The 27,545-nt window shown below is 36.7% G+C and overlaps 1 protein-coding gene across 7 annotated transcripts in view; it reads right to left on the bottom strand.

Annotated features, from left to right (window-relative positions):
• DLGAP1 (DLG associated protein 1) overlaps positions 1-27,545 on the bottom strand; it is a 368,200-nt gene that overhangs the window by 243,975 nt on the left and 96,680 nt on the right. Inside the window, exon 3 of one of the 7 annotated variants that reach the window (XM_032442677.1) lies at positions 26,959-27,054. The exons of the other annotated variants lie outside the window; for them this stretch is intronic. The gene's annotated coding sequence lies outside the window, so the exon portion shown is untranslated. The remainder of the gene's footprint in view (positions 1-26,958; positions 27,055-27,545) is intronic. 7 annotated transcript variants of the gene reach the window in all.

Here is a 27,545-nt window from a genome sequence, read left to right as displayed (position 1 = left end):
AGACAGACTGGTAGGAATATTTGTTAGATATTTCAGTTTAATTTTGTATTGCTTCTTCAAGGATTCATCTTCGTGTGTTAGGTTTTTGTAGAGACAGTGATTTGTGTACGTGTCTGATTCAAATAAATGTCAATCAAAAAGTAAAGGAAAAAATCTACCTCTGCACAAAATCAATACTTCAGAGTCTGATTTTCAAAATGTATCTTCTTTCATTATACAGTGATCAGCCCTTCTTAGCTAGTTCTAAGAGAAAACATTCCTTTGTCTTTTTAAGCTTTGTGCAATGTAATATATGCTTAACATAAACAGAGAATGGATTAGAAGAAACTCTCTTTGCCACAGAGAAGATAGCATGGAATTTCAGAATGTTAATTTCACTCATATTATGATTGAATAGAAAAGACATATTTTTACCTAGCCTTTATCATCTTAGTGCAAAGCCCAGAGACCAGAGTTTCAAAAGTCTGGCAGGCACGTGCAAGCCTGTTCAGAACTATCAAATAAGAGAAGTCTTTATGCTCCACCTGATTTCAGCTGAGATCAAACTTAGCAAGCTGTTCTGTTTGAATGCCTAAAAAAAATAATCTTATGTCCTCCACGCTTTCTTCATATCTTAGAAAGGAATTAGCAGGTTACATGTCTCAATATCTACTACCTTTCTAGGAATAAATGCATTATCTTCTTTCCTAAGGAAGCAGGGAAAAGAACCTTAATATCAATTACCTTATTATAGAACTTTGCCTGTCCTTAAATGTTTGCAAATCTGATATCATTCATATTGTTTGTTAAAAATATGACATCAACACATAGCTACTATTTCATTCATAGCTATGCTTATTCCAAAAGAGTGCTGAAGTATTGCTGTGGAAAATCCTGAGTAATTTTTTACTTTTCTTCGATTTGCAGCACAATATTAGAAGTTTTAAGTGCTTTATGCTGGCTATCATTCAGTTTCAGGAATACTACAATCAGTAGTCCAGATGTCAAAACTCTAAGTACCATCACCTACACTGTTTCTGTCAAATTGAAAAGTATTCCTATTTTGGCTTTAAAAATGTTTATGATTTACAGAGCACCTCTCCCATACTGTTATCTGACACAAGGTGGATGAAGAAGTTTTTCAGTTTCTGGTGGAAGGTACAGCTGAAAAGAGCCATGAAGTGGAAAAGTAATTCTCCAGGTAAAGTAGAGAGCTGTTTTGAGTACTGCAGCTGCCTGTGCATGCCACTTGCTCTCACATATAAGCATTTCATTGTCTCACATGTGCACAAAGAACCTTGAATCCACTTCATATATCTCTTCATATTTTTTAGCTAGTTTATACACCTTCTTGTTTAAATGTCAATATTAGTGCAGAGAAAAATATGTAACTTCTAGTCCCCACCAGAGAAAATTTATGTACAATGCCAATAACTTCTTCTTAGAGGCTCATAATGTAGCAATGACGGAGGATGAAATGACAATAGAAAGACAACTGGATTAAAACTGAGCTCTAATAGAAATGGTAGAATGAAAAGAAACTTGGAACATGATACTGGGAATTCTATCAAGCAATCAGAAGAAACATTTTAATTGAGGAGATAAAGGTCTTGCTTTCAGTTCAGGGTAAGCCTGTGCAATCAGAACTTTTAAACCTTGTGAGAAACTTGCTATTGGTTTTGTCTAAACTGCAATCAGTACTATAGACAGAAGTGCACTGTCGGTATTCTTGAGATTCTTTGAATGTAAAGAACAGTTTGGTTATAGTAAGACGAGGTACAGTGAGACATACTCTGCTGTAAGTTCCATGTTGACAAAATTAATTTATTCTACTACTTAAGAAGGTGAGTATTGGTTTGCAGTTGGAGAAATAACTATAGTGAAGTTGGAACTAGAAGTTTCAGTAGGAAGAGCCCTAAATAATACTGATCACTTAAAAAATGCCAATGGTAACAGACAATTTACTGCTCAGAAGAACTCAGTCGAACAATGTTGTTTACCCCAGCAGCAGATCAGCACCACACAAATGTTTGCCCACTCCCCAAAAATGGGATTAGGGAGAGAACTAGAAACAAAACTGAATTTACAGGTTGAGATCAAAACTATTTACTAAGACAGACGAAGAAAATGGAAACAGAAATACAATTATAACAACATATATAGCCACAATACAATCACTTGCCACCCACCAACCAGTGCACAGCAACAACATGACACTTTGCCAGCACTGCAAGGTCTCACCTCCACTGACCAAAGCTCAGTAGCCTTTGAACAGCAGCCATCTCCTGGACAGCTGTCAGAGTATTAAGGAATGGAAGAACATTTTAGTCATCAAAAACCTAAGTAGATGATGAAACTCCAGTTTCCTCAGAAACAAAACCACCAGTAGATATGGCGTAGGGAAGAAATGGGAAAAAAGATAATCTAATAAGCCTATATTGTTTGGGCACCAGAAGTTCTAAGAATGTTCTAGATCTGTCTTGCAGAGAAGTGAGAAGCTGCCAGAGGTAGGAAGTACTGAATGAGATGCATCCATCTCCAGATCTTCCTGCAAGTCCAGATCAATGGAATTCAGGGCTCTCATTCTTTTTTTCTCCCCTTCCAAATCCACAAAGGAAAGAAATGCATCAGATGAATTATAGAAATATAAAATTATTTGGGTTGAAAGGGACCATAAAGATCAACTAGTTCCAACTAGATCCAACTCCTCTGCCATAGGCAGGATCACCTTCCAAAGGTCAGATTGCCCAAAGCCCCATCTAACCTGATCTTGAATACCCCTATAAGGGAGTATTCTCTGGGCAAACTGCTTCAGTACCTCACCACAGTTACAGTGAAGAATTTATTCCTAATATGAATAAAGTCTGACTTTTCTTTTTTTGTTTGTTTTAAACCATTATCTCTTGTCTTGTAAAGAGTCTGTCCCCATATCTACTGTAGGCTCCCAGTCCTCTTTTATGGAGTCTTCTCCAGACTGAGAAACTCTCTCAGCCTCTCTTTGTAGATGAGTTTCTCCAGCCTCAGAGTTAAATGCTCCTGATGGAGTCTAACAAGAGCAGAGAAGAGACAGAGAATCACGTCCTTGACTTGCCAATCACAAATGATAACATAAAGGAAGAATTACATCCTTTCAGCCTCATTTAATAGCTGTCTCCCAGTTAAGAGCAGTCAGACATATTGTTCCAGCTGTACCGATATGAGGGAAGAACTATTCCACCAGCAGCTTCCCCTCAGCAGTTTGTGAGCCCCTTTCTGTCTCTTTATTTGTTGTCAACTTCATTCTTCCGCTGCTTCTTTAAATTTTAAATTAGACATTTTTTTTGGGAAGGAATCTGGTGAACAGACAGGCTTGCAGGCATACTTTGTGCATGCATGTATATATGTATATACACACACACACACACACACACACACACATGCATATATATAAATGACTTGACTTTACTAAACATCATCCAAACTATTCCACTAGATAAAGGAATCATTATATCAGAAAAACAGTGAGTTGCTAAACGTGTAAGATAGAACAGGAAGTAGGACCTCATTGCAGGTCTTGTTTAGCACCTAAAAGTCTTTTGAAGGCTCCTTTGAAATAAGATTTTTATTATTATTATTTTTTAATGCTTTGATTAGGTGTAACATTTTGTAAAAGCCAAACAAACTTACACATGTAAAAAAAGTGTAAAAAAGAAACACCAAAAAATTTACCAAAAGGATAGTTTACATTCTCAAGACTTCTCTTAAACACTTAGATTCTCTTGCATTTGGGATGAAACCAATATGTTTAACTCAGCTCAACCTACCTGTATGTAATAAAGTAAGTAAAGTCTCTTCCATGCTCCTTTTTTATATATTAAAGCCCAGAGTCCATTTTAAATACACGTTTATATTGATATTTAAAAATACTTTAAAAATATTTATATCAGAGATATAACTAAGGATCTTAAAAATTACAGGCTAAAATTATGATTTCATAAACAGAATTTTTGCATATATTCCATGATAATTGTATTATCTGAAATGAATTTGAAATACTCCTGAATTACCATCCACTCAAGAGATGGCTACAGTTTTCTAGTAAACTGTCTTCTCCATAAAAATAGTTGCTTAAACCATCTTTTAAAATGTAGTGATGTTACTGTAGTTTATGGTCCACATCTGAATGCATATGAAAAGTAAATGACTTAAGAAGTCCCACTCCCAAACTATCATATTTCTTTTTCTTATGTCATTCCTGATATTTCTGTGTACGAAAAAGAACAGCATGACACAGTCATGACTGAAAATGGGTTTTTAAACTCCTTTTTTAAAAATGAATGAAGCAAACTTGGTAATGATTCACACTCAGTGTGCGCACTTCAGGGAAATATTTCCTAAAATTTAAATGGAAGGAAGACTAATAAAATCTGAGTTTGAAATTGTAAGGTTACTGTAACATCTACAACGTTAGAAAATAAGTCCAAAGCTTCTAAATTCCCCATACCAACATGGATGCTGAGAATATGGAGCTAGACAAGTCTTTGCAATACATTATCATGGTTGACACCTCTAAGCACTTTTGAGTCTTTGTTAATTCCAAAGGGATATTTGTCATTGAAAATACAAACAAACTCAAAGAGCACTTAGTGTTTTTTTTTTCCTCAAAAACAAAGAGAAAATTTGACCAACATAAAGACCATAAGCTCTAATATGTTCTGAAGATTTATAAATGCAGCAGTTTAAAGGCATTTTAAAATAAAATACAGTATAGATGGAGAAGGAAAAAGCGTTGCTGAAAAACGTTGCATTCAATAAATTTTCATTTCTGAGAATACATTGAGATTTGATAAAGAGAGGAGAACATTGATGTTGAAGCTATAAGCATACTTGTTCATGTTTATATATGCTAAGTCACCCTTAAAAGACCTGTACAATATTTTTTAAGACAGATCCTCATCTTAAATGTACTTGAGGCTACAAAATAATAAAGCCTCTCTTATTTAAACAGACAGCAACTAAACCTTCTATCAATTAATTACTTCACTGAGTTTTTTCTTTTAGAGAAATCATTTTAAATAGCAAAGTAACAAATATTACCAGTGAAAATAAAAACATTCCAGTTGAAGATCAGACTATCAGTGAAACCACAGCAAACTGAACGGCACATGTTTGGATGACAGAAAATGACACAAAATATATGTAATAAGTGCATAAACATTACTTAAGAAATCATGAATTTTCACTAGTGGCACAAACGTTTTCCTTTGGTCCAATATACAGTACATATTTGTTTTATTAACTACAAATGACCTGACCAAAATGCACTCAAATAATTTGACACAATAGCAACATCAAAGGATTATGGTGCCCCAGTTCTTCACCTACCATTGAGTGAACTGAAATGTTATTTCCCCTTTCACCAGCAGTAATTCTGTGGCTGTGACAAAGAAACCACATTTTGGCTTTTGAGAATTCTTATGGAGTAAAGAGTTTTTATTATGATTGCTATCATGGCTGCAAGTATATCATTGCTCTACAAAGAAAACAGGCACAGTACTGCTCAATGTTTATTCTCATGCAGCAAAGTCCAAAACAGATAACTGCTATTGATTTCCTCTCCCACCACAACCATCTGTCATCAAAATGGATACGCGCTTTAATGAGCCATGTTAGGCTTTTTCTGTCTTGCCTACCACCGTCAGCCTTGCTCACACAAAACAACCACAGTATAATTGAGCTTGCTTAAATGTAGACCTCAAAACTCAGTTGCCACACATGAAGGAGCTTTGTATAACTTAGTCTCCTTCCTAGCAACATGGGCCTAGACACTCCAGTGAAAATAAAAACTCATCTCTTTTTTTGCACACAAAAGCACAGGGAAGAAAGCCTGTTTTATAAATAGCTCAATTTTTACATAAATACGTAAAGCCACTGTTGAGAGGTTTTAACAGTAAAATCGGTGTGATGTGTAATAGAGGGGATTTGCAACTTGCAGAGTGGACTATTATTCTAGCATTTGTGAAAGGCAAATTTTCACAAGCTTTCTGGAAGGCAGATGGCTGCTAGGGAAGATGAAAAATGACTGATTTCACAAAATAGTTTGGGAGACATAGGGAGTATGAAATACAAAACAAAAGGCACTGTCTTGGTACCGTGCCTGGAAGATGGTGCATGCAAGAACAACTTGTAAAGATTCCGTGAGGGAAGACATAGTGAAGGTGAAGATAAAACATAACATACTGTGGAAGAGTCAACCCAGGCAGTGCAATAGGAAGTCACGTTTTATGAGACAGCATGTCTTCTTGAATGTGTCTATGACCATGTGGATAAGAAAGATCCATTCAGCTACCTACTTAACTGAATTTCTACATGGATTCCCAAAATAATTCTGAAAATGTTCATCACAAAAGAAAAATAAGGTAGGATAAAATGGAAGATTCTTGCACACGTACAACATTAGTTAAAAAACAGCAAAAGAAAAGTTCTCATATCGGACTAATAAATGAGGGCAAACTGCATAAATATTTTAGCAGACTGAACAGTAATATGACTGTTGAAGACATAAAATGTGACACAAGAGGGGAAAAAACTCTGAAGTTTACATATGAAAAGATGGCCTCTGATAAATTATCACCACTTAGCAGTTGTAGCTTTAAGCTGTTATAGACCTTTCCAGGAAAAGATCTGCTAAGCAATCAGCAGTATTAAGAATTATCAGGAACTGAATGAAGATCAAGACAGAACATCATTAGGTCACACACACACACACACACAAAAATTAAACAGACCCTTCAAATCTAGTACACTGCATATAGGTTTGCTCTGCCAAAACTGAATGAAATGGTTAGAACTAGAAAGGAATGATGAGAGTGATCAGTATTCTGGAAAGCTCTCTAAAGAAGTTATCGAACAGTTTGGGACTTGTCAATCTGGAAAAGTGACTCTTGGAAGTAGCTATGACGCCTGAAATGACGGCATGAAGAATGTGAAAATGGATTGTTTTTTCACATTCTGATACAAAGTAATAAGGCCATAAACTGAAGTTGTCAGTGGATAGGATTCAAAGAAACATGAGGTGTTTTTTCAAGTAACAACTTGTTAAATTGCTGATGTCCTTCCCTCCTATGTATGTTACAGTCTCTATGGTTCAAAAACAGAGTAAAGAAAAAATAAAATAAAATAGAGTTGGCCACAGGTGAAAACACAGCCTTTCATTGAATGTAGAGAGAAGTTCTGTCAAATGCAATCCTTGTCCAGGGACCTAGTCCAGAGGAAGCAGTTAGAAGCTGAGGGAATATAATGAAAAGTGGAATTGCAAACACTTTGCTTTTTTTAATACGTTTTCCTAGGCTTCAATTTTTGGTCATTGCTGGAGACAGAATATTGATATAAATGCAATTGACCTTACTAATTTTCATTAACAGAGAATTAATGATTTGACACAAGTCAGAGACAATGTTTGTAGCCACATACCATTTCAGAACTTCTTTTTACTATTATTATTATTCCAACACTTGCTGGTCTGTTTGGGTAGAACATTTTCAAGAGATCCAGACTGACTTCTGGAGAGGGTACCAGGATAGCCTTCTGTCTAAACTACTTCAGTCCTAAGGTATCTGACCTACAAATGCTTAGGTCCTTCTTTATGTCATTTAGGAAATCCAAATATAAGATTTTCACAATTTGTTAAATGTCTCCAGTCTATCAAATAGTTTTCTCTGTGTATGGAATAAACAAGAAAGATTATTCAAATTTTCTGAAACAGCAATTGCAGTTTCTTTCCAGGCTAGGGTTGCACTTATCACTGGCAGTCAGAGATTAATAAAATAACAGTGCTAACTCTATGCACAGGGCAAAATTTGCTCATGAATTGAGCCTTGAACTATAAAATACCAATGAGTTAAGATATCAGTTTTCCAAGACAAACAGAAAACTGTAGGGTTCTACTAATATACATCATCTCATGAGGATTGCATTGAGAAGCTCCATTGGACACAAGTGTTTGTTAGCAGGTCTGGAGACCAGGTAAAGCATCTGAATAAATGACCAAACTTTCACTAATACTTACAAGTCTTAAATTTCACAGTGAAGTCACTTCATAATATGCATTAAAAAACAACATTGCACTTGCTGTGACATAATGTTTGCCTGGTAGGAAGGACAAAAGGTTATTAATATATTTTTGCTGTTTGCTTAATGCCATATTTTCCAGACTACAACCAAGCTCTTTATTAAAAGTACAATAACCTTTTCACTGAGATCAATGACACTGTTTTAATGCAGAATGCCATTTTAAGAGGTTTGTTTTCATTTTCTTAGCCTAGAAAACTAAATCAACGATAGCAATGATTGAAATACAATCAAATTCCAGACATAAAATATTACAGCAACAATCATTCAAACAAATTATCCTCAAATTTGCCAAGAATCACAGTCAGTCCTTGGTCAGAAGAACATACAGTTCTTTCATAATATTGCAATGGGTTTCACAAAATGATTAAGAAGTGAGAGAATGGACATCAAGAGCAATCAAGTCACAAAGCTACCCTGAAGATTTTTTTGTCACTCTTGATGATTTGGACAGTTATTTCTTTTTCCCTCTTTCTTCTCTTGTTTCTTACAGTTAGCAGAAGAGTTTCTACAAACTCTTTAACTTTTTTTCGATTAGAATTATAGAAAGAAAAGCAGATATTTAAGATGGAAATGTGTTAATGTATTGAATCTGGAAATAAGTGTAGAAGATAGCAAGTGCAAAAAAGACTTGCAAAAGACATATGAATAAACACTTCTTTTATTTTGTCAGTATTATCTCTCTTTCAAGGGTTTCCCTTCTAATTGAGTTTTTTAGCAAGCCTTGAAACTTCTACTCTTCCACTTGTCCAGTGTCAACTCATTCTCAATTAATGACATGAAGTACCGTAATAACAACATACTAGTGGACCACAATGTAATTTAGCTGAACTGTCATGGCAAAATCCATCTTGAAACTCTTTGCAAGATGGTAACAGGCATTTACAGGCTCTAGAGAATTCGTAGAAGGTGTTGAGAACTCAATATAGGAATACATTTATTTTTTCCCCCACTGTTAATTGTAGTAATAGGAAACATTTTCAGTGAAGCAATTTGGCATCTGTTCTAATCATACTCAAAGCTGTACTACCATTCTCAAAACTACACTTTTCTTTATGTTTAGCAGCTTGTGCTACTTTGTGCTTCTCAATTTTTCTTTTCCTAACCAAATTTATATCTAAAACTGAATGACTCAGAAAAAAAAACCTCTGTCCCTGCTGTGCCATTTTGTCCTGTAAAAATAAACTCTGATGATAAATATATCTATTTAATACAAATCTTCTTGAAGTAAGAGATTTTTGACTGAACTAATACCTTCTCCTTGTTTAACAGGTAGCTTAGCAACACTTCTTGTAATCTCCCTTCTCTCCAAACCCAGTTCCAACTTTCAAATTACATTGAGAGGTTCCCTGTGGTTGCTAACAAGGTTATAAGCCAGGACCTTATTCTTTGCATGCAGGAATACAGATTAGTTCAGTCTGCCTACGCAGGCAAACACTAGTCAGGGTTTTCACATAATCTCCTGTGACGTGAATGAAGAAACACAGTAAGTTAGCTGTGCGGAAAGATTGAATCACTACAGCTGAATGATCAAATGCCAGCATGGAGCTGCCATGGAAGGTCCCTAACAAGACTTTTCTGCTTTACTAAGTCAGTTACTTTGCCTTTCAGATTTTATTTTTTCTTTTCTTTTCAATTATACACATATATTTATCTTAAAGTACTGTTAAGAGGCAAGAACTAAGTTCATGTGGAAAAAATTAAGAAAATGCACTTTTCCTGCTTGTTAACTTTTAAAATAAATTGAATGTTTTTGCAACAGATACTAAGAGTTCATATTATGCACGTGTTTCAAATTGCATCAGAAAACTAGATTATTTGCTTTTAATCTACAGAGGTAGCTGCTTGCAAAGCTGCTTTTCAGTTTCACGTTGCTACAGAACAAACAAAACAAGCTGTTGTTTAATGTTAGTGTGGAATCCAAGTACTTTAAAGTGCTTCTAGACAAATAAGTGAAGATGCTAAAATAAGCTCCATTTAATTCAAAATGCTAAAGTTTAGTACGGGGGTATAAAACCAACTCAGACTTCCAAAATAAAGGATTATGCGCTGAAACATTTAGATCTTGTATCTCCAGATAACACTTTGGATAGTGAAGCCTTTACTACAAAATCTGGCCATGCAAAAAGTGAAGCAACTCACAAGCCTTAAACACTATCTAAAACCACAGCTTCCTTACTGATTTTCTTCTGAACATTGACTGAAATAAGTAACATAAGAAGTGTTTTTCATTTAGAAACATCAGACATGAGGACAAGTTGTGTTGTGCTAAATGCTCATGACATTAAAAGAACATTTCAATGCCATCCTTAAAGACATATCTAACTTCCTTTTCTTTTTTAAACCAAAGAGCTAGTAACAGGGAAATGTTCATGCTTAGAATACTGGAATTTAAACGATTTAATAAACTCCTTTCATGATTGGGTGGGCCAGAATTTGCATGACGCTGAGCTAAAGCTTAAGTATGAAATGAAATTCAGTTCAGTTTGGAACAGTGAAGATATATACTACAACAGAGAAAGCTGAATAGAAAAACTTCAAATCTGAAAGTCTTTAAATGTGACTGTGTTATTAGGTGTGCAGTGGCACAGGAATCTGACAGGATCTAGGCTGGTTCAGAGAGAGCAGTCTGAAGATAATTTTGTATCACCAGATCCCAACTTCTGTTGCAAATGGGCATGACAGGCTCTATCTACTTTGCTACTGATTGAGAGCACCTTAGTGTGGTGTTGCTCATGAACTCCACTAATTTCCATTTGACGACAGCCAGGAAGCCATCCTGTCAGTCAGCTTTTAATAGCCATTACCTTCTACCTTTCAAAAAGGTCATTCTAGACTTTAATTTCTTTTTCAAGGCTATTTCAGGAAGCTTTCAAGATTGAATACATTGAGCAGAACAGCATCCTGAGTTGCAGTGGGGTAGGAAAAGGTAATCGGTGCCAGCAAAGGAAATCAGTTACACTTCCTGTTTTTGCAGGAGGTGACTCGGGGAATTAGAAAGTAAATTTCTATTTATTTCCCCTTTCTTAGTTCTGCTTCTGTATGTTATTACCAGAAGCAGTGGCTCTAATTAACCTAAAGACTTGTGTAGTTTCCCTTCTATGGGAAGAAGAACATAGCAGGCAGGACAGGAAACAGTGCATGGCATTGGTTGCAAACTGTGGGGACAGAGTAGGAGCACCATCACATATATAGGAAATGCAGGAACATTTCTATAGCTTATCAATTTCAAGCCACCACAGCCACTTATCAAGTTTCAGAGTATATTCCAGTGTACGAATTGCTTAAAGGGCAACTATTTTTCATTCAGTTGGTCTATGTAAACAGCAAAAATGAGAATCCTTAGAATACATGAGTACTATCTATGTTACTTCCGGACCTCTCTGAGTTTATTTCCAGAAGAAGCTTAAGCACAATGTCATAAACTTGGATACTCTCAGTGCTTGCTCCAAATTAAGCTTTATACGGCTAAAGTGTATCAATATCCAAAAATAGTCCTTGCCTATCTTTGAAATATTATTGAACATGGTGCTGTATGCAAATGAAACCATAAATACAATATTTGCCAAAAGAGAAAAAAAAATAAATCAAATTGAAGTTCAGGATTTTACTATAAGTAAGATTTTAGAAGTTTTACAAATCAATTAAAGTTACACAAATTCATTGCCTCTTAAGAAAGAAAATGCATCAAGTTGTTACATAAGAAGAATGGAATTGACACAATCAGGATTAATAGCCTATTTTTCTGAAGGTCTTACTTTATATGGCTGTATACAACACACCTCATTTCTTCAGACTATTGTTGCCCTCTAAAAAATGAAATTATCACATTTTGAAAAAACCAACACAAGTATTGAGCCATAATTTGTTCAAGACGCAAAAGTACACATAGCCTTAAAACAAGAAATATTACTTCACAGGCTGTTCTTAAGGCCTTTTCTTTCTTTTTGAACAGGAGTACCAGAATGCTTTTCAACAAGAGCTGCTCTGAAACTAACGCCTCCTATTGTATGATTTTGGCCCACGACATAAGAGCTGGTGATACAGCAGTTAGAGGTTGAACCTTCCCATCAGTAGCCATGTGACAGATGGCAGCACAAGAGCCATATGACATGGAACTGTGTACAAAACCAAGAGGCTTAACTGCATTCCTCCACATGGTAAAAATATCACCCACTGACATTCACTGACACTTGCTGAATGTTTCTGGAGACTGAACAGTGGATGTGAGCACAGTGAAGCAATGAGAGGTGTGTTTCAGCAGCAACAGTGGGTCACCTCCAGGTGTATAGTTTTACAAGCACCTTATGCAGGTATGCTCATCGCCGGCAAAAATTCATAGCTACTGGTGGTGTCTGTGTTTAAAAATAGCATTATGTAGTTGAAAATTTGCTCTATCAAATAGTGTTATTGTACTCTGTATCAGTTGTCATTTCTGTGGAAATAAGAGACATGACTTTTAGAATGACCTACATACATTATAACCTTGAGAATCTTATGAAACCTTACTAAAGAGCACACTTGAAAATCTAATCATACTTACATTCAGAGATCTTATCAGAGAAAAGAGATTAGCAGCTTTGCAACATAAGCTTATTTATGTAAAATAATATTTATGGATTAGACTTGCAGTTTTGCTGAGTTTGTGGACTGCATAGTACAAACTGATACAGCCCATCTATAATTCTATGATCTGATGGAAATGTAGACAAAGGTGAATAGTTCAGACAGCAAATACTGGCAGCATATCTTAACTGCATGCTGCTTTAGAGCAACAGCGTTAACATAGGAACATCTGTGGAAGTAACGGTAATTATAAATGATGGGTGCTAACAACGTAGCTTTTTTCTGTAATTCTGCAGCATATTATTTCATATCTTAAGGTAGATCCTGCAGCTGTCTGCCAAAATCTAAACGTACTGCAGGAAACTCTGAGTATTTTCTTCTTTCCTTATTCTGCACATAGAGAAGTTTCCTTGAAAACAAGTGCTGCTTGATTCTATTCCTGTGTCTTTGTTTTAAGATGTAACAGGGTCCAGTGCTCTCTTGATTGCAGACAACAGTACAACTCAGCTGTTTACATGCACAGAACTTCTCCATTTTAGTAAATAACTATTAACCACCCTTGAACTCTCACAAGTAAATGAACGCTCCTGTTTCCTGTGTAAGAATGTAAACCAAACAACATAACTGAGTGCTACCATGGCCTAGAACGAGGGAATTCCTGCCTTAGCCTGTCAAGTAGATGGACTTGAAACTCTTACTTTGAATGACTCTTCTTTCCACCCATATTGAGAACATGGAGTAAATATACACAAATGACCACCTTGGTAAGAGCACAGGTTTGCATAGTTCACTTAACATTGATTCCTGGCCACTGTTTAGCAGGATCTGCTGTGATGGGATGAGGGGAAATGGTTTCAAACTAAAAGATGGGAAATTTGATTGGATATACGAGGAAATGTGCATTTCTCAGAAGAATTATGTTAATTTAATCAATCTTTTCAATCTATTCCATACAAATGTACTCTGTTTCACATGAATTGAAAGGATAACCCCATTTCTCTTACTGAACTAAAGCACTTCCATTTAGGGCAAACAACCAAGAACTGTGCCAGAAAAAAAGGCAAACAATTGGGCATTTTATGTTGCAGCCTGCTCAAATCTGTCACTCATGACAGTCTTTCTTTAGAGGCACAGCACAATTCCAATAGTTTGGAAAAACTCAAACCTGAGTTTTCACATATTTGAAACACAGTACTTGTGACATTATGATCTCAGTTACTCCTTGGCAACATCTAACATTAACATTTTTGTATGTAAATCACTTGCATACAGTGATGACACCACACTCAGAAAATCATCTCTGATTTTGGACTTTTCAGAAAGACACAGATATGCTGAATCAAGTCCAGCTTGAGTTCAGCCAATTACACTTTAGGAATAACAAAGTCACCACAGACACTGCAAGTCAAAATTTGGACAAAGTTGCCCAGAAAGGCTGTAGAACCATCATCCTCAGATTTTCAAAACCCACCTAGACAAAGCAACTTGGAAGTCAGCACCCCATGAGGTTCACCTTTCTTCAAGGAACAGACTACCTTCAAAGATCTTCCACGTGGCTGACTTATTCTGTGACTTTATTGATTAAAAAGAGAATTAGACCTAGAGGACATCATATTAGGATGGCCATGAGACTTTAGACAATTTAAAATGAAGAATCCCAGGACATTTTTCTTCTGCAGCCAAATGCCTGCAAAACTCCGTGAAAAAACGTGTCTCATTCCCCCTCTAGTGGCTGGTACACAAAGGACAACTAACCAGTACAACCAATTTATTTACAGCAAGTACCTGAGAAGTAAAGGGCATCTACTGCATACTGCATCTCAGTGGGCTATGTTTATGAAGCATTTTTAAGATCCATCTATTCAGAAAAATTTTCTTTTGCATCTATAAAAATCAATAAAACTGTCTAGGAGTGAAAGATAATTGGTAAGTGTATGACAAATACATCAAAGTTTATGTATTCAAATTAAAGAAAGGACCATGACTCTTCCAAGACAAAGCATGAAAGGAGGTATTTATTTATATTAAATATACTTTATATATATATGAAGAGTATTTAAATGCTTTGGCCAGGAATTCTGAAAAATGTTAGGGTTACTACAACCTAAATTAAAAAGAAACAAAACCAACCCCAATATCAACATTAAACTTGGCTTACAAGAATTGAAAATATCAAATACTTAAACTTGCACAACTACTTGCTAACTTGTGTATGCTATGTCAAACAGCAAAGGAAAAGCAAATATTTCTTGCTAATGATGGCAATGTGATTCACATAACAAGGACAAATGAAGAAATAAGACACTTTAAACATGCTTCAGAAGATAAATGCACATTTAGCTGCTGGTTAGAAGGAAGTGAACTTGACATACATGAGACATCCAGAGAATATTTACCAAGTATTTCAATGACAGTAAGTGAAGTAAATGCTTACATTTCATTTAAAAAATAAATAAAAATAAAATAACAAGCAGTCATCATATCCACCATAATTTTAGCTATGGCATGAGACAACCAACTTTTCTCAATATCTAGTGCACCAACTACATCTCTGTTTTCAATAGTAGGATTATATTTCATGAACACTGAAGATGCATCTGAACAACTCTAAGACAGCACGTACCGTAAAGGATATTAAATACTGTTTTCCCCCCTTGATTAGCTAGACAAGCCTTAGTGCAGATCTCTTGTCCAGGTAAGTGATGCATAGCCCGCAGTTATTAGAAATAAATGCACATGCAAAAGCTTAACAAGTCTTCTCACATGGTTTTCCTAACATCCTTGCTTATTCACAGCCAGGCAATATTAATTTAGATACCAATCTGTCAAATGGTTCTGCGTCTAAAAGATGTTAATAACTTCAGTGTGGCAAAGCATCTGCTTAAAACTAATATGCACCAGCTATGTGCAGAGCAGGGACATGAGCATTTCATCATTAGCATAGTGAGACAACCTATCATAGTCAAGGGCACCAAAAACAGTCCCTGCTATGGAAACAAGTGAAAAACCAACAATCTGCTAGTGCTGATCGCTCAACTCTCCTACCTCCAGCAGCTGCTATTAATATTTCACAGCACCAAGAGATGTGCCAGGCATTACAGATAAAACAGCAAATGCTGCAGCCACTGTCCATAGTTACTAAATCCCAAGTTACATCTCATGCTACAGATAATGTCATTTAATAACAGAGTGGAAATAGGCTGTGGGTAGATACTATTTAAAGACATAAGCTTTTGGCAGCATATTTATCAGACTGCTTTTGAAACTACATATATTAAATTATTCTAAATGTAGCTAGGTTCTTTTCCTCCACTGAAGCAACAAGATATACCAATCCCGGTCAATCAGACAGTGATGCCTCATACATTCTCTACAACTCAGCCTTGTACACCTGAACAAAACACAGAATTACAGAAATAAATGGTATCACTGATATTTGAAGTAGGCCTCCCATAGCAGGCATCTCTACATCATCTAAATTGACAAAGTACTTTAAAAACAAGAATGTCCATTTCTTGCCACTGTCTACAAGAGACAGCTTAAACAATTACCTGTGACTGGACAAAAAGCTCTTGGCTCAATTTAATAGATTTTTAGTTTTCAGACGTAATATTTAAATTCCAGTGTTGGACTAATAAAAATATATCTGGCCAGCACCAGCTTAGAAAAAATAAACAACAAAAAACAACAACAGGGGAATGGGACAAATATGCTATGCTAAAAGGTAAGAATGTCCACAAGCCTGTGGAGAGCTCCAGTTCCAAAATTGGTGGAAACTTAGGAATGCCATTGCACTGTTGGCGATTGCCAAAGAAAGAGAGACTTGTTTTTTAAGCATATTCCTATGAGTTCCAGGAAAAGAGATTGACTAGGGGGTGAGGAGGGAAGGAACTAGAATCTGGAGAATAATTACTAATTTTACCAGAACAAAACCATTTTCTGAATATTGTCAAACAACTCAGAAGATGTAATACCTGATTTTTTATTTTTAAATGTGCTGTGAAAAGAAATGGATTAATCCCTAAGACAAAACTTTTATGCTATGGGGCATACAACAGAGAGACATATTCTACAAAGAACCACTTCCTGCATGATTTGATCTTGCATTTTTCTTCTAAAATAGCCCAGTTTTCCAGGATACACAATGAAACAAAATGATTCAGATGATAATTAGATGAGTCACCAGTCGCTAAATATTTGAAGCGATATGAAAATGGTTCTTTTCCATGAAGGATGATGGCCAAAATAAATATAGTATTTTTAAGTTCTGAAATACAGTTCCCTATTCACACAAGGTCATCAGGGCCAGTAATAGGGCTGAAGACATTCGGTTGACCAGTCTGGAGAAGAGGCCGAGAGGCAACATCACTGCTCTGCAAGTCCCTGAGGAGAGGAAAGCAGACACTCCTGGGAACCGATAGCAGGAGGAGAACAGCACAGAGCTGCCAGGAGAGAGTCAGACAAGGCATTAGGGAAAAATTCATTGAGCGTAGGGATGGTCAGAAGCACCGGAATGGGTTTCCTAGAGAGGTGATTGTTGCCTAAAGCAAGTCAGTATTCAAGAGGCATTTGGACAATGTCCTCAATAACATCTTTTAGCTTTTGGTTAGCTCTGAAATGGTCAGTGAGATGATCATTGAAGGTTCTCTTCCAATTGAACTGCTCTATTCTGGTTTCTTAACAATAGTTAATTGAAAACAACACATGCTGCTCCATATTACCTTTCATAATAGATAGTTAAGGATCTGCTTGGACATAAAAGCAAGATAGACTTGCTAAATCAACCTGTAGCAGCTGGAATATCTCTGGACTCTCAGTGAGAACTGATTAGGCTAATTAGAACTGCACTGCATACTATTTATCAAGTATTTCAGTAAAATGAGCTTTCCTGATCAAGTCATAGAAAATGAAAAACTATTCACACCATTAGCGTATTAATTTTGAGAATGTGCTAGCAATATACCTTCTGAAAGGACTGTTCAGCTTTTTTCACTTCAAGCATCCAATGAAGAATTTGAGAACTATGATGTAACTATCAGCTTAATATTGTCCAGTAAACGAGCTGAAGTATGATGCTCTCCTAGGTAAAAAATGGCTCAAAGGAAAAAGTAAAACATACAGCATGGAAAAGATACCTCACTTCCAAGCATGACTTAATGAGCAAAAGTTCTGAAAAAAACAAAAAAACCAAACCCGTTTAAACACTGAAATTTAACATGATGATAAAAAACCACAACCAACAATCTGGATTTCATTTCATGCTATTCTGCATTGATGAATAATTCTGAGTTTCCCTTGTGGAAAAATGATGAAACTCTAATAAAATGATTCATAGTACTAAAACATTTTTCTTAGCAAATATCTTGAACATTAACAGGACTGCTAGAGAGAAATATGTGGTATTTTGGAAGATTTATTATTCTGAGATTATGGTGGGATGATCTGGATGGTTCAGTGTGTGAAATCTTGTCATCCTGGCAGAAGTACTTTCAAGAGGCAGACACACATTTGAGAGCAGGCAATAAATCTCAGATTCTGAAGGTGCAGAGATAGAGTCTGCACAGACTTACATTGACTTGTCAGCAGACAATAAAACAACAATAAGTGTGCACCATTAATACCACACCAAGCAATACGTGACCGGCATAAGCAGTGGAAGAGATCCACTTAATCATTGAATTGAAGGAAGCACTAAAGCAGCAATAGAAAAACATTTAGTATGGAGGGACAAGGGGAGGAAAAAAAAGAATACACTCTGACCTTTCAATGATGGCCATTAGAGGTTTGTTTACAAAGAGACATTTCTTTCTACAACTAGTATCACTACACTAGAAAATAACTGCAGATAAAGCAATCCCACTGAGCAAATTGCACACAAGTTACAAAGCACACGAGCTTGAAAATGAGGTTTTTGAACATCAGATTCTCAAATTACCCTATGAGAGTGTTTTGAATCAAACTTCTTGAAATACACGCTTTAAAAAAAAAAAAAAAGAAAGAAAAAAAAAAGTAGTTTATACTACAACGCAACAGCATTGGTCAGAACTGCAAACACAGTATGACATATGAACGATTATATATGAAGTTTCAGTCTGAGTCACATCATCATAAGAAAAAAAATAAAAGTTATCAGGAAGACCAGCATGCGATAAATGTTCTTACATGACCCCTGGGCAAACAAGGTCTAATTACTTCATCAGTGATCCTAGCTCTAAGTCACTTAATAGCACAAAGAGTATACAGAAATAGGTCTCTAGCCAAAGAGGTTCACAGGGACCAGCTGCTGCCCTCCAGCCTAGTCTCTGCTCTTTCCTTCTCCCCCAAAGACTCACTGTATGAAGCAGAATTGATATGGCAGACAAACACCAAACTGCAGGCATGTAAGGCAACCTGAAAAAAATGTAGAAGCAGAGGGCCAGGGCACAGTTTGCTGTGAGTGCATTTCTAGCAGGGTCAAGGTTGAAATTGCATGGGTGGCAGTGGAGAACATTTCTGGAGGGCTGGCAACCCAGTATGAACACAGCTTGTGTACTGGGGTGTGAAGCAAGGGAGGGCAGACAACAGAGTTACAGCAAGGAGACAGTAGAAGGAAATGGATTTAGTTGAAGAAGAAATATGGAAGATGCTATTTTGGGTAGCTATAGAGAAGACAGGAGGAAACTAAAGGCTTTGAATATTTTGCAGCATGGCTTCAAGACCCTGAAACTTTGGGAACCCCTAATCTGCACTAACATCCTAACATTACATTTTTCTCACACTGCATTAGACTATTATCCACCTCCCCATCCTGCTTCATATCCCACAATTCCTCCCAACCCCACTACAGTTGAAACCATCTTTGGTACACAAACTAAGGAATTCACTCTCCAAGGGCTTACTTACAGTATTTTTCTGTAATATCAACTAAAAATTCCAAAATAGGTATGCAAATTCAAACTGTGTTGAAGGATGCAGAACTTGTAGGAATCCCCGAGAAGCCATTCTTGTTATCATCCTGGAGAGTGGCAGGGGAACACTGCCCTAAAGCAGACATTGCTCCTTACAGTGCACGTGAATTCAGCAGACAGTCCTATCAGACAATTTAATTAATTTCAATGGGATTTAAGTGAATATTTTTCATTAGTTTGTCATCCATGCTTCTGGAATTATCCAGGTATACCATAGGGTAACAATAAAGCCCTGAACAGCAATATGCTTAAATGACTGGTGCTGTCTTAATTACTGCTATTAGAACCTGTGCAACATCACAGTGGTAACCTTCCTATACAGTTAAGAGAAACACAGGCTAAACCCCAAGTGTTCAGGCTTACGTTTCGTCTGCAAGGGGTGTAATGATTAAAAACCTTTTGAAGATCACCATCAAAGCCTATTTTGCTATTGATTTATACTGAATGTTAATAATTAAATAGCTGGCATATTTCTCAGCTTCCTCTCATTGAGGCCAATAAAAGGTAATCTATTCATATTCTACTCAAGATCTCTAGTGATTCTTTACTGACTCAGTACCCAGTAAATATTCACTAAGCTTATTATTTGGGGCAAGACTAATATTTTACTTGAATTGATAGGAAAACAGCTTCTTTAGCTCCCAGTAACAGCTGTTGCTTGATCTGTGAATTGGGAAGGAGAACCATTGTACATAATGTGAAGAAACTACTTGGTTCCCTTAACCAGCTTTCTTTAAACAGAAGTTGGACCCAATTCACAGAAAAAAAAAAAAGTGCATGTTCAGTGGGTTGTAACATTGATGTAGTTCTCTTGCTAATCCTTATATACATAAAAGTGTCTGAATAAAAAAGGAAGCCAATCTGCTTTTATTCAGGCTTAGAACCATGTGGGTTGGATGTGAAAAACAGAAATGGTATATTAAATGCAATTCAGAAAAGAGACTCTTTTTCTTGTTAGCTGAAATTATGGCAATAGGAACCCAGCTGAAACATGTAACACAATGATATGAATCAGTGATGACTGTAAATGTGGCTCTTAGAACAAAACTTTTTTTTCCCCTACAGACAGGGATTTCAGCAGCATTTTTCTATCACTTCATGGAAAAGCTGGAAAATACCTGTGAGAGGATCACCTGATCTCCAGTGTTATTCCATCCTCACCTTAATAATCTGATAATTCAAAGAAATAAAATGATTTGATACATTTGATATCAGGGGTACGTTCCTCCTTTAGCTTGCATGTCCTTATTTTCCCTTATTTTGGGGATAGAATGTCAGGAGACCAATTGCAGTTGAAAATTCATGTACTTATCTAAGATGAAATTTACATTTGTAACTCACAACACATCTCACAAAAGGAGCAGCTGTTTAAAACTGAAAAAAAACCACCTCAAACCATCAGTGACTGCCAGATTACCATAAATAAATAAATAAAGCATTTTAATTCACATTTAAAGTTCATGAGGGTTACTGCATTTCATTAGAAACAGCCCAAGATCTTCAGCCTGCACTACAACTTGTCATGTTCAGAGCTGTCAACATAACTGATTAATTAATTTTATCCTACATGTACCTTCACCAACAGCTTCCCAGCCCACACCGGACAGAAACGTGGACAGGACCTCCAAGAGAGTTGTCAAAATGGCAAAAAAAGTAGAAGCAATCCAGTGACCCTACAATTAAGCTCGATTTTCAGGAAAATCTGAAGTTGTTATTCTTGGTTTTATTCACCTTGTATTTGCACTCTGGCTTAGCACTCTAAACTAGCAATGGAACTACATCAAGCCATATAATTCTTACACAGCTACAGCATAAAAGTTGCAAGCTAAAGCCAAACAACTACCAGTTTGAGCGTCCATACTGGACTGAAATTGTTTCCATTTATATCCACCAGTTTCTCAAGCTTATTACTGTGGGCCAGTTTCTGCTAGGACCATTAAGCATGCCTTCTGCCCCGTAAATGGCTGATTTATCCTGTCACAAAGCAATCTTAACAATGTTCACAACCCTACTGTCAATATCAGAAATTCTAGTAAGCAGAAATGTAGGGGATAAATAATAACTATAACATGATATTTGAGACGTATAAAGCAATTTTACAGTACTGTGCTTCCACATGAGCAAATTCCTCTACTCCATTTTGAGGAATCAAAACTAAACTGCTAAAAGCTTTTGATCAAATCAGCAGTCACAAGTTATTCTAGAAGAAAACAAACAAACAAACAAACAAACAAAAAAACAAGAACAAAACAACAACCATACAAAACAAAACAACAGATAAAACTCCACACAATGAAAATCTAAGAAACAACAAAAAACCCTACAAAGCAAAATCCAAATGAACATTGCGTTTCTACCTCATCAGTACTCATAACAGTTCCCTTGAAAGAATCCTGTTGGCACACTGCATTTCTGGGAAGAGTCATGGAGGAAGAAACTTCTCTCCTGACCCCCTAAATCTCTCCCTCCACAAAGATTTTCTCAGACTGGAGGCAATTAAGGCTTTTTATGTGGAAAGCCAATGCTTACATATCATCTCCCAGTTTCTATGACAGCACAACTCCTATAAGAACATACCTCTCCAAGCTTACTAGCATTCCCATAGCAGTTATTTTCTTTCCCAGACGTGCCAGATCATGCGGATTAATGCTGTACTGGTGGGGGTAACCCTGCTCCCTCTTGGCTGCCCCACTGCCTCACATTGGTTCCCTCACCAGGCCCACCATGGTTCCGCCATGTGAGCAGAAGGAAGAGAAAGCCGTGCCAAAGAGCACGCGCTCCTTTTATGCCCTGCCGTTTTCTCCTCCTCAGAGTGAACTGAAAAATCCACCACCCAGAAAATTAAGATAGAAAAGACTGAAATCACTTCTGCCTTCACTGTTGTTAAGCTTATGCAACAGAAACATTTCCTAGATAATGGGATTTGTCAGCATCAGTTGAAGAAAAATGCCTACTGTGTGACAATATTAAGAAGCCAACTATCCCTATAAACAGGGAATTGGCTGACATTTTTCAGTTAATTTAGTGCCTAAAGCTAAACTATATATTACTGTTAACTATATAGATCAGCAGAGTGCTTATACAAAGTTTACTTAAATTTTAGTTTGCAATTAAGCTGTTTGCTTTACATATACACCTGTTTAATTTTCCTAAGAGGGATGTTAAGATTTGCATGTTATTACTGGAACATCCAATTACGGCCAACAAAAGAAAACAACAGTATCAGAATGTATCTGAATACATCAAGTAAACGTTACTTCAATTAAAAGTCCAATGGAAACAATATTTTTATAGTGTGAAAAAAAATCTACTAAGGATAAGAACAATCCTTTCTTTCTTCCTTCTCTTTAAACAAAATTTAAGTAACCCATCACTATATGACAGTTTTCCCTTCTAATTCTGACAGAACCTTGGATTAGCAGGAAACCTGGAAGTTTTGATTAACAACCTACTGGAGCTCTTGGCAATATGCCTGAGTGTTTCAGTTCTCTGCTGCTATAGAAACTCCCCTGGGTGACTGCACTGTTTTTCTCTTTCCTCTCATTTCTAAAATTGAGGATCAATGAATTTTTTTTTTTTTTAAATTCTTTTTTTTTTTTTAGTTCTTTTGCAGTTTGCTCCACTTGGTGTCAACTGCTGCACTACCCTTGCTTGGAGAAGAGCACCGCTCCACACAAACAGCTATCATTACCCATAACAGGCATCATAAAAGACTTTGCCATATGCCTTGTCAGCTGGCCAAACTGATGACACAGTTCTTTTATAGCATTCAGAGCAGTTCTTAGGAGGTATATGCATTTTGGGAAACTGGCAATTAATTAGCATTTCTTTGGATGTACAGGCTAGAAAATCCATGCAAAAAAGAGTTTATCTTCAAAACACATTCCCTTCTTTCAGTTCGACATTTTTTTTTTTAATTATTATTTTAATTTTTATTTTTTTTAGCCTTTTTTGCCGTACTCCCAATTATCCAGGCAATGGAAACATAGTGAATGGGCTCTCTCTTTTTTCAGCATTACTGACAGTCTCTAGTAGGAGAAGCACCAAAAGCACTTTCCAATACTACCCAACTCAACAGAGTAGCACACGAAATTGTGAAATGGCATACAGCTCAGTGCCATACTGCTGTCCTGACCAGTATACCAAAATTCATTCCAGCTACACCAAGAGGCTGTTTAGGCTCTCACTGCAAAAGCATCTGTGTCTTCTGAAAACTCACAGCTACAGCCATTGTCCCAAGAAATCACAGGAACAGCAAAGACAGACACCTACACAGTGCTCAGTCCATAGGCACATTCCACACAAGAGGGCAGCTACTGCTAGCTGAACACCTACAAATCTTTCTTAGTGCCCTGCCTACCAGAGACCACTTGGAAAGCAACCAGACTGCACACTGTATAAGCTATTTCAGCAAGGAAAATGTATTTATTGGCATCTTACCTGTGGACATATGGAAAATAACTTAACCTGATTGAGCACATCAAAGCTGCATGACTTCTATATGAAAAAATCAAGGGAAGATTTGCCACCATCAGAATAACTCATTTAGATCAGAAATTTCCCTCAGATCTCCCAGGATAAAAGGGCTACCAAACTACAGCAGGTGGAATGGGCTGTCCTAAATTGAGTGCAGGTGGAATGCTGAGCACCTTTCCTGAAACCAGAGACCCAAACACAATGGAAGGCCACCATATGCAGCTGGATGATATATTGCAACAAATAAACCATTTGTGTTAGACAAGTCATGCTGGTACAAGTAAATTTTTGCTTCAGAAACTTTTTGTTAATTGGACTGTTGCCCAGCCTGATGGCCTCAAAGCAGGTAAACTGCTAAGCAACTCCCATTCTCAAGAAAGTCAATGAAAGCAGTCTCCTGAGGACAGAATAACATACTGCAAATGGGCTCAAAGCAAGTAAATGATTTTAAACATAAAACTACACAAAATGCACATTTTTTTCATTCTTCTTTCAAAGTAAAGCCATCAGAGACTGGACTATATAGGGACTCAGCTATTAGGAACACTGGTTACTCTTCATCTTGTGCTACATCATTTAAAATTAATACACTGTGATTCTAGAATTTTTTTTTTGTTTTGAACAGAGGCTTCTAAATACTACTATAATCTCTGATATCCATTACATATGTCTAAACTTGCAAAGAGCCTGAAGCAGAAACTGAGACACAGATAAATGTAAATCAATTCTACTACATACAGGCAGTATCCAAGCTAAGCTCAAAAGAGAATAATTCAGAAATTGATTTTGTTATCTACTTCAACTGATCAAAGCTTACAATGAAATGGTGCACTGTATCATTAAGGTCCTTATCAGTTTCTACAGTTATTACAAGACAAAAGTTGTACAGTTATAACTCTGGTAAATATACAAATAATCAAAACATCTTAAAATGAAAAACTGTGGACTGTTCCTCATGTTGGTTAAGGCAAAAGAGTCAGAATTATTTCAGAAATAAAATAATATAATAAAATATGTGCCCATAAAATTCTAATGTAAGAGGTGCTTCCAATGCTATATAATCCTTTTGAAAAATTCAGTTTATCTCCCTCTTGTTAATTCACTAGTACACACAGAGCCATTTAAGCTGGCAGCAGCCTATGTTCAAGGATCCAGTTAAAAGCAAGTCCAGTTGAGTTTGGCTTGCTTCCAAGGATGGAGATTCCATAGCCTCTCAGGACATCTGCTCCAGCCACTTTATCCTTGTAATTTCATCCCTCCCCCCCCCTTGAATTTTGTTTAAATTTCCTGTGTTTCACTTTCGTCTGGCTTTCACTGACCCCTGAGCAGAATTTGAGAATGCCCCAGATAGATGAAGACAGCAGTAAGACCTCCCATCAGCAACCTTTTCTTACTGTTGAACAGACCCAGGGCCCAGGCCTCTCACATCCTCACGGGTACTTCAGCTTTCCAACCATCTTGGTAGCACTCTGCTGGGTTCAGTCCAGCATTTCAATGTCTTTTCTTTAGTTGGGAGCCTCAAACAGGTCATGGTTCTCTTCATACAATCTCATAAGTGCCAAATAGAGGGGAGGGATCTGCTGGCTGCACTTGCAAACACTGACTAGGACAGTTTTTATTGCAAGATACATGGCTGAGGTGCACACGTTATTGTTTGTGAGTACCTCCAATGTTCCCAATGTCTACGATACTGCTTTCTATTCAGTTGGCCTCCCAATCTGATCTGCTGTACCATTATCCCGCCCCAGATGCTGGACTCTGCATTTGTTTCTGCAGAAATTCAAGGAAGAGGTAGCACTTGCAGATATTGAGTGGAATCAGGGTTAATTCAACCTCCTCCATACCACTCAGCTTTGAATATCTGCATCTATTCTTTTACAGCATCAGGGATAAAAATGAGCGGGGAAAACTGAGTACATTTACTGCAATCACTAATACAAACTATAGAAGAAAGTCACCAGGTTTCAAGTATATAATATGAAACACTGTTATGAAATTATAGTAAAATAATATGAAGAAATATGCATTACTTCTAAAATAACCTACTGTGTTGCATTTATGGCCAGAACATTTTAAAAGGCAGCCAAGGTAATACCTAGCAGCAGTAATTTCCAAGAAGAAAACACTGAATTTTGAAAATGTTTAGGAAGAAAACAATAAAATTTATTTTCATGAGGAAAAAAAGCAATAGCCATCAAGAATGGATTCAGACTGCTGTTGGAGTCTTGGAATTTCTGTGTTTCTCCTTTTGAATTTCTAGTGCCTAAGTAATATCATATCACAGCTCAGTTCTTTTGAAGCAGAAGATGAGGGAATTCATCTCAGGATTGATTCTTTCCACTGCAGCTGAGGTGTATCATTTGCGAAAATGTGAAGAAAATGTACAGTATCAGCAAATCAGGACTTAAATGTGCTGTTAACCCACATTATTCACAATGCCAATAATCTGATGATCAAGGAAAGAGGAATGACAAGTAAGAATCAGCCACTGTACCACCATCTTTCATTGCAAGGAATCAGTCCTTTCCAATGCTTGAATCACATGGAACATAACTATATACATGGGACTATAAATTACTAACAAAATCGAGAGATATAAGCATATAGTGAATAATGGACCAGAAAGAATAATGGCCTAATATTCAAAAGGTCTGCAGGAAATTTGAGACAACTGTCTACAAGATGTTAACACCTCTAGCAAAGATGATGTCCTCCTCTTCATCTCCCATACATCTCATTAACCGTTTCAAATGTTGTGGTGTAGCAATGGTGTCTCTTTTCCACATTTCCAGAGTCAGCATACATCACTGTAACACCGTATGTAATAGAGCCTCTCTGCTCCTTCTTGCATGAAAACTGCAGCTACAGAATAGCAATTTACCTCTTCATTTTTAGCTTCCCTTTTCCTTCTTTTCCTTCCACCCTCCAATCTGGTTATTTTTGGACTGCCAGTTGGGATTATTGCTCTTTTTCCCTGCTAAAATAAAAACAAACAACAGATACACTTCAGATTCTGTGCTGAAGCACAAGATCTGTCTCCAGCATTAAAGTCATATTTTCTTGCCCAAGGTGCAATGCTATCTCCTATGACACCAACTAAAGGAAGCCTTGCAAGTAAGGGAAAATTCTGCTTCTGTATTCAGATGTGCAGTTTCCTGACTGCACTGGTGACTGCCTAACCATGCAGAGTGCTGCCCTGAGAACTCTGCAGGGGCTGACATTTGCCTTGTCTTAGAGCATGAAAATGAAGACTTTCTGAGATGAACTGCAATGGCGATTCAGAACACAGATAAATTAGAAGATTTGTATTCAAAAACTGCCTTCTTGATTAATCTTAATTTCAGACCACTTTTTATTATATTTTGCTTTTTCCCAAATTCCTTGAAGTTTAGTTCCTCCAGGTGGTGCATTTGTAAGGAACCCACAAAACATTACACAATATAGCAGCATAAGCTTCTTACCCCTAAA

The sequence above is a fragment of the Coturnix japonica genome, chromosome 2 (assembly GCF_001577835.2).
Source record: "Coturnix japonica isolate 7356 chromosome 2, Coturnix japonica 2.1, whole genome shotgun sequence".
Taxonomy (NCBI): domain Eukaryota; kingdom Metazoa; phylum Chordata; class Aves; order Galliformes; family Phasianidae; genus Coturnix; species Coturnix japonica.
The sequence above is the reverse complement of the archived record's forward strand: the minus strand, read 5'-3'. Positions and strand labels throughout refer to the sequence as shown.